Here is a 13,789-nt window from a genome sequence, read left to right on the forward strand (position 1 = left end):
CTATGTCTGGACTTAGTTATGGAGTACAAATATATGTCATTTATCACCCTGTCTAGGCAACCAAGAAGTTATTTGGATTTAGTGGGCTTTAAGGATTATGATTAAGAAAGAACATTAATGAATGCATGTGAATAGGTATATATTTCTACATAGATAAGTAAAAGTATTGTTTTCCTGCCACAGATATGGCCAGCGTCTTTGGCCTTGCTTATCCAGGTTGTGTATCAGTCCCTTTTCAACAATGATGCACACTCTAACCCAGCTCTATCATGTGCATTGCTTAGCTCTCAATGTTCTTTATATTCCAAGGTCATTTCTTGAGCCAGTATTGGAAAAAGAGACCTAAAGAGCACATACATTCCCCAATGCTCTCTAATGAAAACTACGCTTTCCTTGGGACCCTTAGCATATGACTGTGCTTCAATGATAACCTCTTATTATGTCTCCGTGATGTAGCTAAGGGAGTCTGTCAGGTAGTAAAGTTTTGGTAGTCTTTTATGGTATTAGAAACAGGCACCTAAAAATCGCTGCCAATCACTATTCTCTCCACCAAGCTCCCAAATGAAATTTACACACCAGGGATAACAACGTGTATAAAATAAAGCACCAATCTTTGGCTAGGCCAGTGACAATTACTACCCAATTCAGAGCTTTTGTAAACCTGAGTTAAAGCCCATAGCTTAGACTCAAGGCCAGTGGATTATCTTCTGTGCTCGGAGGCGGAATCTAAATCTTGGAATCCCATTTTCTAGTTTGTCACATGGTATGGAAACTAAAACAAAAGGCCAGTAAGCTTAGATAAAGAGATAAGAACAACAACAACAAAAGATGGCCAAGTAACTGAAGGAGACTTATTTCAGCTTGCAGTTGTACTATTTGCAATGGAAGTAAGGGAAGAGTGAACTTCTTAAGACACAGTAGCCCTGCTGCATTAGTCAGGGTTCTCCAGAGAAACAGTCTTAGATAGATTAGACAGAGATAGATAGATAGAGATAGATTGAAATATTATTCATTATAAGGAACAGTTCACACAATTTTGGAAGCTGGCAAGTCCCAAGATCTGCAGGGTGAGTCGGCAAGCTGGAGACCCAGGACAGCCAACGATGTAGTTCTAGTCCAAAGACCAGAAGTTCAAGACCCAGAAAAAGTCAGTTCAAGTCCAAAGGCAGGAAAAGGCCAATGTCCCAGGAAGGCCTCAAGCAGGAAGAATTCTCTCTTACTTGGGGGAGGGTCAGCCTTTTGTTCTATTCAGGCCTTCAACTGATTGGATGAGGTCCCCCAAGTTAGGGAGAGCCATCTGCTTTGCTCAGTCTGCCACTTTAAATGTTAATTTCATCCAAAAACATACTTACAGGTACACCCAGGTTAGTGTTTCACCAAATAGTTGGGCACCCTGTGGCCTGGTCAAACTGACACATAAAGTTAACCATTACACCTAGCCATCAGAAAGTGTGGCTCAAAAAATGTTCTAGAACCAGACCAATCAGATTAACATTCCTTCCTTTTGTGCGGAGAAACAGGGAAAGGGAACAGGCAACATGTGCGTGGGGGTCCTCTTCCCTACATGAATGTACAACTCCCCTTTCTAGATTTGAGGGCAAGATAAGTAGCATTTTCGTTTTGTTATTTCCGATAGAAACTAGTCCATCGTCGGCACAGAAGTGGGCTTCAGTGAGCATTTACTGAATGAATGAAGAGAATCACTGTCCACAACATAAAAGCATCAATCAACAATGACTGACTGACTAAGTACCGGATATGTGCCTGGATGCTGGGATATGCAGTGGGTGATATTAAAGAGGTAGGCATAGTCCCTGTTGTAAGGGTTGGCACATCCAAAGGAATTTAAAAAGGGAGCAGTGACATACCCTTGTGGCACAGGCTACAGTTGTTCTGTGTGCTCAGCAAAGCTGGGCCAGATTCTTCCCTGTGAGCCAGCGCTGTCCCTAATGAGACCACCTCTCAAGGTGGGGTTCTTATGCTTTGAACTTAGACATTTTGTCAGTTGCTGAATGTGTGACCTTGAACAAGTTGCTCTGCCTCCTTCAGCCTCAGTTTCCTTATCTGTTAAACAGGATCGATCCACGCCTGCTTTACAGGCTTGGTGTGAGGAGTAAAGACAAAAATGATTATAAGGCACACAGTCCTTAGCACATAGAGCAAATAAAAATAGAGGTATCTATTTTTATACTTTTTATTGTTAACCTACCAGAGGAGAGCTTTTCACCTCATCATTAGTTCACCCTTAAAAGCATAATTTCATGATGTCTCTATGCTTGAGGTCTTTTTCCATTCATTGTGTGAGAATTCACTAGCCAAGACAGAAGAAGTGTTCGGGTTTGCAGTGGACACGATGAGGGTCGGAGAAGAAGGAGGAAATAGGGCCCTTACTTTTAGAAGCTTACGCTCAAAGGAGGGCCAGCGGGAGGGCTGCTTGAGTGTTAAACAGCCATGAGCTGGGTGCTGTGGAATTCAGTGCAATTCTTACTGATCTTTGAGGAAACAGTCCCTGTTTGCTGGAGTTACTGGCCTGGCGTCCCGAGAGCCATCAGGCATCTGCCTGCTGGAAGAAATACACAGCAGTGGCCAGGCGCTGCTGCTATCGCACTGCGCCTTTACAGAATATCTACCCTGCAACCGTGGGGGGCTGTCCGGTTCTGCCTTGATAAGCTTTCCCACTAGCTCTGACTTCCTAATTTCAAAGATCCTCTTTTGAGTCAGTTGTGTGGAGCGGCAAGCTGAAATTCCCTTTTAGCCGCTGCCTGTTGCCAACATGTTCTCTTGCATTTGTCTTTAATGTGCATTCACTTCCTAAAAGCACAGCGAGTTAATTCTGCCGCAGATGGAGATGGCACGTCTTCCGGGGCACCTCGGTGGGGGAGTTATATCTTGATGCTCGGATTAGCACATGATTCTGATGCTACTGAACACGTAAGTGCCATGATGCATCTTTCCTCTGCTGCTTAATTATTGATATTAGTTAATAAGTTAGTATTTTGACTATCTGAGAACTCGTGGGCTCAGGTAAGAGGGAAGAAATTTTAATTCTCTACATTGTTGCTCCCTTTCTGTTTCTGTTCTAGAAGCAGTCTAATTGCTTCATCTAAAACACACACACACACACACACACACACATAATAATTCCTTGGAACAAATTTTCTCTTGGGCCTTTTAAGTTTAAAAACTACCTTAAATGATTGGAGCAGAGCTGCCAGGTATGACTGCAAAGCCTGCGTACCCTGCAAGCCCAGATGGAAACACATACATAGACCACAATAACAATAGTTTCCCCTGGAGGTGTGCAATACAGCAGCAGCCCTGATTTGGGAGAAAATAAATATTTTATCATATTATAAAAAAAAATCTTAAATGGGTCTCTTATTACAAACACTCATACTAAATGAAATTGGAGCTAAAATTTAGTAGGTTAACTGTTTTTTTACTGTTGCTCTATATTCTTTCCTTAAGGAAAATTACTGGCTGATCCTATAGGAATTTCTTCCCTAAGAATACTTTGTTATGTTTAAATGCATTGGTAATGGTTGGAAGAGGAGTGACTGCACATTTTGGGCTGACAGGTTGCTCTAATGCAGCGTGCAGAACAGCATGAGACACTGCAACAGAGTGTGGGCATGAGACTCATTAGAGGGACCCTGACTTTTCCCTTCCTGGCTGTGCGACATGGGACATTTAATTTAACCTTGTGCTGAGCCTCAGTTTCTATATTTGTAAAGCAGGTTTAATAATCATGTGTGCTTCACGGTTATAGTGAAGATAAATACAATACGGTATGTGAAGCACTTTACTAAAGTGCCTGGCACACAGGACAGACTCAATATATGGGGCAGCTGTTACTCTTAATGTTAGAAGACACCACGTGCCCATGCTGGTGTCTGCTTTTTCTAAATTCTCATGCAGTGGTGAAACTGGGCAAGCAAGATACATTTTTTGACTAATAGAAGTAGCTTCCCTTATTCTTGGTGTCTACAGGCCCAGAAAAGGCTAGAAATACAACAAAAAGGGAGTAGCTGCCAGCAATGCCTTCCAGGAATTAGAAGACGGCCATGCATCAAAGTGCAGCAAGAATGCAGAAAGCAGCCTGGACTCGTTGGGGTGGCAGGGAGACGGTGTTGCTGAAACCTAGTGAGGAGTAGTTTTACTCTGATGGGTAGAAGAGCAGGGCCACTGCCAGCAGAGGAAAATGAATGCCCAGCAGATGAGGGGAGGTGGGGAAAGTGTGAGGGGGCAAATGGCCTGCCCCGAATACTTCCCAGGCCTGTGTAAGGATGCAGACAGAGGCCCTTCCGAACTGTGTGTACAGGGGATTTCTGGATTGGAGGCAGGGACGGGTTAAGGGCACAAGGTCAAGTTATGCCCGTCCCTCTGGGAGGGGAACTTGGGGCGAGGGGCTGCGAGAGAGCTGGACTAAAGTGTAGAGCAGGACCCGGAGCAGAGGCCATTGATGAATTCTGAACAGCAGCCTGATCTGATCAGTTGTAAATGTTAGGCACTCTCCCTTATAGCAGAGAAGAGGGTTGATTGGAGGAACGATGGGGTGGGGGTGGAGGGCGGAAAGGTGATCCAGTGAGGCTTCTGTCCATGTGGGGGCAGAGGGAGGAGGAGGAGATGGGGAGTTGGCTGGAGACCAAGTGTCTGAACAAAAGGAGGCCCAAGGGGCATGGACATTGAAGATTAGAGACAGAAGAAAATAAGGACATAGAGTCAACAGAACTTAGTGATTTTAAAAAAGTGTGTCTGTGTTTGGGTGAGGGGACAGAAAGGAAGAAAGGGAAGTCCAGGCTGGCTTCCTGGTTTTAGGCTTCACCAACAAGCTGTGCTGATGGAGACAGTGGCACGAGGGGAAGAATGGGTTCAGCTGTGGTGCTGAACTGCCTGGTGACAACCCAAATGGAGGCACAAGAAGGAAGCTGGATAAATGAGCCAAGGGCTGGGGCAGCATCTGGCAGGACGCTTCAGCACACTGGCAGTGGTGGAAGCTATGGGTGTGGGTGAAATTGACCCTGGGAGATGTTAGTCAGACAGGAAAGCTGAGGGTGGGACCCCGAAAAACACCTAATGAAGGACGGGCTAAGGAAGAGATCAGCATAACAAGAGCGTGGAGTTTAGTTGAAGAAAGGAATTGTTAGATGTGTCAAATGCTGTTGAAAGGTAAGTCATATAAGGAATTTTAAAAGTCACTTTAATCCATTTAAATGTCCCCTCCTCGCTGAGACCTTCCTTAATCATTCTATTGAAGAACATCCCTCTCCCATTCTCTTTCAAACACTTACCCCAATTTGTAATTGCATCTCTATTTGCAGATTAATTTGTTAAAAGTTGTCCCTTCAACTAGACTACACACTGAAGAGAGCAGGGCCCTGCCTGTCTCTTTCTGTATCCTCAGTAGGTGCTCAGTAAATGTCTAGTGATGTGGCTGAGTGTAATTTCAGTGGCTAGAAAGCTGGTTCCATTTAAGCGAGCCCCACCCACCCCTACCCCGGGAATAATGCTGGTCAACCAGTCATACATAAGATGTGTGCAAGTTTCAAGTTCCTAAGTTAAATCCTGAATTGCCAGAATGCAGGCAAGTAATGTCTGCTTTAAAAGCAAAACATGGGAGGATCAGCATTTTCTCATCTTCTAAGATAGTATTGGAGTAGCCAGCTCAAACATAAACTGGGCCCTCTGCTAAGATCCACACACAGCTAGGCATATGCATTCCTGTTGACGGGCAGGAGCCGCCAGCAATACAGCCAGTGGGACGGGGATCCTGGGTAGGCCCGGTGCTAATCTAGAACAGGGGTTCTCAAAATGTGGCCCTCATACCAGCAGCATCAGCATCACTGGGAGCTCATTAGATATGTAAAACCTTGGGTCCCGCCCCACACTTACTAAATCAGAAAGCCTGGGGTTGAAACCCAGAAGGGCTTAACACAGCCTTCAGCTGACACTAGTGAATGCTAACGTTTGCGAAGCACTCATCTAGAAGGTTGATCCTTCCACCTAGCCTCCTGGACTTTCCTCTGCCCTGCGTGAAAGAAGAGGCCACGGGCAGAAGAGGAGGAATATGTTCTCACAAGAGTATGCATGACCTTGCTCATGGCTGCCTCGGAGACAGAAGTGACAGAAGTGACACCGTGAGGGCTCTGGAAAGCACCGCAGCTCCTCAGCATCTTGTCGACATGGGGCTCGGGGGGGAAGGCAGCCCTCCTGGCCTGGCATCTGGGCTGTCGAGAAGAAGCCCAGAGCTGTGCAGAGCTGGGGAGGGGCACAGCCACCCTCAGGTGGCTTCCCAGGAGCCCCAGAACAGAGGAGCGTCAGAGGGCTGCTCTGAGGTCACACGAGACCCCACTGGGGAGTATCCAAAACTGGGTGAGAGTTTCTGGACCATGCAGCTGGGGGGAGGCCTGTGATAGCCAGGCTATTACCGTTCATCTAATCCTGTTAGAGTCGGGAGGCCCTGGGAGGCCTGAGTTACAGGAGGAGCGGAAATTCATCTTTAGCGTAGGGTTTAGCACATAGAAAACTTCGATGCCTTCACCTCTCTCTGATGACTCTGTGGTATAAACACCAAGCAGGGGCAAATCTTGGCCTGGATTTAAAAGCACAAGGGGGGCTATCCTTCCCCCTTCACCCCACCCCCAGCACACACACGTGCGCACACACACGGGTCTGCACGGCACATTGCAGTGGGTAATTACTGAGGGCTTCCTGGCCGACAATGAAAGCCTGCTTGCCCGAGCATCAGTCATATCCACAGACTTCCCTGACAATTACCCCACAGCTTCAGCCCCAGTAAAATAAATGAGCCATTCAAAGGTTTCTGGAAGCTTCAGTCCTGGCAATGCCTCCTCAGATACAGTGGTTTGGCAATCTGGGGTCTCTGTGGGCTCTCACAAAAAGGGTATCGCATTTCTGACCACTTTCCCTGTGGTTGGACTTCTTCCTCCTCCTTTGAAGTTCACAGTTTCTGAAATGTTGGCGTCTCTCTTTTCTTTCCTACTTGTTTACTGTCTTGTAACTTGAAGGCAAGGAAGCCCAAGTCATGGAAATTGTTAATTGCACCCTTAAGTTTAGTTGAACAAAAGCATTGGTGAGGGCTTTGGCTGGAGCTGCCGGAAAGTTCAAGGCCTGTTTATTTGGCTGAGCATGACTGGAGCCCACACTAACCATCTTCTCATCTTAGGGAGCTGCTTCCTGCCCAGGATGCCAGCTTAACACTCACACTGTTACTTTTTAAGCTACTGAGTATCTGAGCATTTCATTCTCCAGAAAGTTTTTTTTTTTTAAGAAAATTAACTGTGGTGGAGGGGAGGGCAGTTTCATGTGTTATATTAATTCACCCCAGACACCATCAGCTTGAAAGTGAAATCTCGGGGCCTTAGTCAGCACTGGTTCCCGGTGAGTATATCGCTTCCCTCAGGGCATCAAGAGATCAGACCCCGAGAGACAAGGATACTAAAATTCCTATCAGTGGCTACATGCCCACTATTTCTTGTCCCCTGTGGCTTTGTGCCACTGGGTCCTGTAATACAAACCTCGCCTTGCTTGTTATCTTTCCTTACCAACTCACAACTGAATTTCCTACCCCATGTAGAAGGAAAGTCAAAGAGCCTAGTCCCCAAGGCACTCTGCCTCAAGAACCTACCTCACTGTAGGCAGCCCTTGCAACTGCCCACCTGCCAGAGAACCCAAAGCAAAAAATCTCCTTCCTGTCATCTGCCTTTCATTTTGATGGGAGTGGGGTGGGGGGTACTTCTTAATGCTAGAAAAGTGACCAAATAAAATGGAGCCAGAGGGCGAAAGTAAGTGAACCCTGACATCACAAACTCCACAGTGAACTCCTGAAGACCCCAGAGTTGTAGGAGGCAGCGAAGGCCGCCCTGACGGGTGCAGCTGCACCACATGACACGGAGACTCAGCAGAGCCCAGCGCCCCAGTGAGGGGCTGGCCGGGTGTGTGTGATCTCCGAGGCCCTGTCAGGACAGACTGCTTAGTTCTGCGGTGGAAACGTCTCTAAACTGAGATCAGGTGTCTCATGTCAAGGCCAAAACAGAGTTAGTATCAATGGCTTCTTTGGTGTTCTGGAAAGGGACGGCTGTTGGCATGGCTCCCCCGTCTCCCTTTGTGAGGGACGTTGCTCCATCCTCCTGTTCCCTTCCTTCCTCCCCTCGTGCTGTGTGATCGGCAAACTGAACAGTATCATCCGTTTCACTTTGAACAAGCGCGCTTATCCTCCCGTGTTGATGTCGCTGACATTTGATTCTGAGGTGTTATTATAGATGATAAACAACTTGACCTTCTACAGGGCACCTAAGAAGAAAGGACACTGAGAATAAGGCTCATTGTTGACAGAGGCAGCCTATTCACCAGGATTCTTTTCTTTCCTTACAAGTGGCCTTGCTAATCTGGCAGAGTGAAGTGATTGGGGGGGAAGGGAGGAGGGTACCTTAGAGTTTGAGGGACCTCATTTAAATTGGCTAATGTGGTGCCCCTGAGTTGAGAGGTTTTCTGGCCTGATGTCAGCAGTGGTAATGATAACTAATGGGATGGGTTCCTATTCCAGGTTTCTCTTCCTCGTCAGTCCTACTCATATTTTGCTCATTCATGATCTCCTGTAACCTAGCAGTGAGATATACGGCGTCCTTTGCTTTCAGAATAATAGTGGAAATAGTTATCAAGTAATGGATATTTCCAGTTACGGCTTCCCTTGCCCCATTTTGTGGAAACCAGTCTGAACCTCTCCCTGGGACAGAAAGATTGACCTCGTAAATAAAGAAGTGAGCCCTGAGCCCAGAAGACAGGATGATTCCTACCCTTAAAACTAACTGACAAAGAAGCCTTGTAAAGTCACAGGAAGGACCTGGGCTCCAGAGTTAGCCAGATTGGGCTTCAATTCCCAGCTCCACAACTTACTGACTCTGTGACGTTGGACAAGTCACTTGACCTCTTTGAAAGTCAGTTTCTTCCTCCATCAAATAGAGGCAATAATACCCATCTTGTGAGGACTTAATAATCTAATTTAGGCTAAATTCCAGACACTCTCTCACCACCCATTGCACTTCCTAGACCTTAATTCAGTTCTATTCTACTGTCTTCTCGTTTTCATATTTTAAACTCAGTTTTGCCAGTGAGCACTGAACTCAGGCAGGACAATTATGCGCTTGGAAACATTTCCCACAAAACCCCCCGGGTTAAGAGAGCAGGGCTCAAGATCCTCGTTCCTTTCCATTTCCTGTCAGCTGACTCCTGAATGTATATTTCCAAACCAGACCTAACCTCTAAATGCCGACTCAGTCCATCCACAGTCTCTTTGACATCTCAATTGGATGTCTAATCGGCATCTTAAACTTAAAAATCCAATAAAGAAACTTTTCCCTCTTTTTTTTATTGAAGTATTGTTGATTTACACTGTTGTACTACTTACTGATGTACAGCATAGTGATTCAGTCATACACATATATATTCTTTTCAATGTTCTTTTTCATTATTAAATATACAAGATATTTAATAGAGTTCCCTCTGCTATACAGTAGGTCCTTATTGTTTATCTGTTTTATATATAGTAGTGTATATCTGCTAATCCCAAACTCCCAGTTTATCCCTCCCCATCCCCTTCCCCCCCGCCAGTAACCATAAGTTTCTTTTCTATGTCTGTGAGTCTCTCTGTTTTGCTTTTCCATGCTCCTCCTACTGTCTTCCCCACCTCACCTTTATCCCTCCACTGCTCAGGCCCCAGATCTTGGATTTCTTCTGGATGCCTCTCCTTCTCTCACATTTCACATGCAATCCATCAGCAGTTTCTGCTGGCTCTACCTTCATAATATTCCAGAATCTGACAACCTCTCACGCCTTCACTGCCATCTTCCTAATTGAAGCCACCATCATCCCCTCACTGGATTATTGCCTCCTAACAGATCTCCCGGCTTCACTACTCAGCAGTCTATTCCCAAAAACCACAATTAGAGAACTCCTTTTCAGGTCTGAGTCACATCATGGTGCTCTAGATGGCTTCCCGTCTCATTCATGGTGAAAGCTCGAAGTCATTACAAATAGCCCTCCGTGTCCTACTTGAGGTGGTCCCTCAGTGTGTCTCATTCTGCTCCAGCTGATAACTGCATCCCAGCATTTTCTCCAAACTCGCCAGGCACACACCCATCTTGGGACCCTTGCCTTCACTATTCCATCTGCCTGAAATATTTTCACCAAATATCTGCATGCCTCACTCCTTCACTTCCTTTAAGTCTTTACTCAAATACCACATTCTCAATCAGACCTTCCATTCCCACTCTATTTGAAATTGTAACCCCAACCCCATTTCTGGAGCCCCTTCCATATCTCTCCCAGCTTTATTTTTTTTCCATAGCCCTCATCATCATGTAAAGACAATCATTTAAATTATTGTTTCCTCTCATTAGAATATCTCCATGAAGGATATTTTGTTTAATCCTATGTCCCCATCACATATTAGGTGTTCAGTATAAAATATTTAAACCAATTATTTGGAGAATGAAATCCCTGGCATTTCTTTCTTCCTTACTCTATATACCTTTTTCTTGTCCCACTCTGTACTTCCCCACTAGACTTTTGCTTCAGACCAAAATGGAATAACAGGGACTGATTTACTCTTACATCTTGTAATAGGTTGAATTATGTCCACCCAAAGATATCAAGCCCTAATCCCTGGACTAGTAGATGTTACCATACTTGGAAAAAAAAGGGAATTTACAGATGTATAAATTGAGGATTTTAAGGTGAAGCAATTATCCTGGATTATCTGGGTGGGACTTAAATGTCACAAATGTCCTTAAAAGAGAGAAGCAAAGGAAGTTAACACAGGTACACAGAGAAAAGGTGATATGAAGACACAGGCAGAGAAGGAGGTGATGCAGCCACATTCTAGGAATGCCAGGACAGCCACCAGAAGCTGGAAAAGGAGTCTTCACTAGAATGTTCTGAAGAAGTGTACTGTGACACCTTGATTTCAGATTTCTGGCCTCCAGAACTGTGAGAGAGTAAATTGCTGTTGTTTTCAGTTGTCTGAAGCCACCCTGTTGGGGGTAATTTTTTACAGCAGCCCTAGGAAACTAATACACACCTCAAACAACTGAAGAACTGGAAAAAACATGTGAAAAAATGATTTTCAGATATTGGTCAACAGACAATACAAGATATTGATCACAGAGAGAAGGCCAACAACTGGCCCAGCTCCCTACCTAGAGAGTTCCCGACCTGCAACATGGAGAGAAGCAGCTCTCAGAGGCAGTGGTCTCCCTGAGTTGAGGAGATAGAATTGAGAATCTGGGGACCCCAAGAGGAGTAAATTCACAAGGCAGAAGAGAAGAAAGGAGAGAGCTGCACACACAGAAAACCTGCAGAGTTCTGCCTGGAGTCTGCAGCTGAGTATTGTTCGGCACAGACTGACGAGAAAAAATACCAGAGGCCAGAAAAAAAAACCATCAGAAAGAAACAGGTGGAAAACTTCTAGAGCTCATAAGGGCTGCAGACAGTTCATGTACCCATCAGCCAGGGGAAACCTCATAACACAGGGGGCATCAGGCAGAGTACTAAGTTGTTACCTCAGTAATGGAGCAAAATTAACCCTAGATAAAAGGTTGCTCTGGAAGCTCCTATCAAGCTTGAAGGAAGCCTTTTAAGACCTCACTCTTATCTCATTTAACTTTATTTACCTCCTTAAAGGCCCTATCTCCAAGTGCAATCACATTGGGTCTTAGAGCTCTGACAAGAATTTGTGGCAGACACAATTCAGTCCTAACACATTGGTTTATTTGTGTGTGTGTGTGTTTGTAGTAAATATCTAAACCAATGTGAATCTGATCTACAGGCCTTGGAGAAATGGAAATTTTTAAATACAAAATTAATAATAGTTGTTTAATGTCATCAACTATCCAGGCCGTATTCAAATTTCCCTGATTCTCTTATTAATATTCTCTTAGTCTTTGTTTTATTTTATAGTTGATACATTCAAACTAGGATACAAACAAGTAAGGCCCATAAATCACATTTGGTTGATATGCTTTAAAGTCTCTTTTAATTTTGTTTTCTTTTTCTTTTCTTACAATTTATTGAGGAAATCAAGTCATTTGGGCTGTAATTTCCCACAATCTGGATTTTTCCGATTGCTTTCCCATGGAAAAACATATTTAACATGTTTCTCTATTCTCCTTATTTCCTGAAAACTGTTACTTTGCCTGGAGGCCTCAAGGAAATGGAATATTTAACTCCTAAAATAATTTCTTCTATAATTAAGTGTTCTCTTCATTGTTTATAGAGGGAGTGAGGGTCAAAGGTTATTTTCCAGGAGCCCCAGGGGCTCTGAGGGGGTGGAGGCCGCTAAGGGGCTGCTCCAGCCTGTGCTGAGTGCACCACCCCAGCCCCACGGGACCAACACCCTGTGACCCTCTGTGTTGTATGCAGCTCTGCTTAGTGTGCACCTGGCAGAGAGCCACCATCTACAGGACAATCCAACCATAAGAATAGATTTGAAAACTGCAAATTCTACTGTCATCCCCTTGAAGCATGCCCTAGGAGCCCTTTATGAAAATGCATGCTGACATGAAGCATAAATGTAAAAGGAGCAATTCTCCTGGGACTGAATGAGACTTGAAAGAACTTCCAAGGATTATGGCAAGACCTTCAGGCATCCACGTGGTGGTCCTGATGCCAGTAGAGCTTCATTACAGTCACACGTTTATCCAAAGGGCAGTGAGATCCCCGTGAGATCCCTGCAGAGCATAGGAATCTTCAGGGAAAGGAAAGTGGAAAGCTCCAGGCACAACCAGAAGTTGTCAAATAAGACCATTACCTTGTCAAGTCATCAGCATGGTCAGACGCTTGATAATCAAAGTCTGCCCTGACGTGAATGCTGGACCCAGCACATGGCAATCATCTGACCCAACAGAATCTCAGAATCGATGTTTATATCAAAGAGATCTTTTCAGCCTCAAAACACCAAACTCAAACTGGAGAGCAAACTTTACTACATGAACACTGGACTAGTTTTGGACTCACAGGAAGTAGAAACCCAAACTGCCATTCTGTTTGCAGAGACCTCTCCTCCGTCCTACAGTTGTAGAGGAGATTCTAACTTCCTGGACCTAGAAATATTTGACATGCAGCCACAGACAGGCCTAAACGTCTAGTTAGACAGTAGCCCTCGTCTGCCTCTGGGATGTACGTATTCTGAAACACTCTGAAATGCTTTTCCATGAGTTCTAATTCATCTGACTCAGAAACTCAGCCAGAGGGGATCTTCACTACTAAAGCAAGGCCCAATTGCTAGAACACAGATAATGAGTACTGGTTTTGAAAACTTAGGGAGTTTGTCTCTCACTAGCAATGAAACTCCAGCAATGGATGATTTTCTTCTGGCCAACTTGATCTGGAATACGTTGGAGCCTCAGTTACGTAGGGACTCAGATATGTGCAGAACTACATACAGTTTCCAGCATCTAAGAGCAGAGTCTACCTATGCAATGACATTTACCATTTTCCTTTAAAATTTAAAAACAGAGAACAGGGATAACAATATTATCTATGATGAATATAGTTGATTATGGTTGCTTTGATTCTTTGTAGTTCATTGCCTTTTGCAGTTGTATATAAATGTGACTATATCAAAAAGTGTAAGATGCTAATCTACGCATATTTTAAAAGGTTTCCAGATGGAATAACTCTGGTATTCAATAACCTGGGCCTGAACATTTCTATCCACTTAGAGTAATGAAGCCATGAAGTCTTTAGTGAGAGTAATAAAAACTGTACAACA

General features: G+C 44.6%; 1 long non-coding RNA gene across 1 annotated transcript in view; it reads left to right on the forward strand.

Annotated features, from left to right (window-relative positions):
- Positions 1-1,415: 1,415 nt before the first annotated feature.
- LOC116157737 (uncharacterized) overlaps positions 1,416-13,789 on the forward strand; it is a 32,850-nt gene continuing 20,476 nt past the window's right edge. Inside the window, exons 1-2 of the long non-coding RNA XR_004141880.2 lie at positions 1,416-1,801; positions 2,843-2,931. This is a non-coding gene — a long non-coding RNA (uncharacterized LOC116157737). The remainder of the gene's footprint in view (positions 1,802-2,842; positions 2,932-13,789) is intronic.

This window comes from Camelus dromedarius, chromosome 1 (assembly GCF_036321535.1).
Source record: "Camelus dromedarius isolate mCamDro1 chromosome 1, mCamDro1.pat, whole genome shotgun sequence".
NCBI classification, from domain to species: Eukaryota; Metazoa; Chordata; class Mammalia; order Artiodactyla; family Camelidae; genus Camelus; species Camelus dromedarius.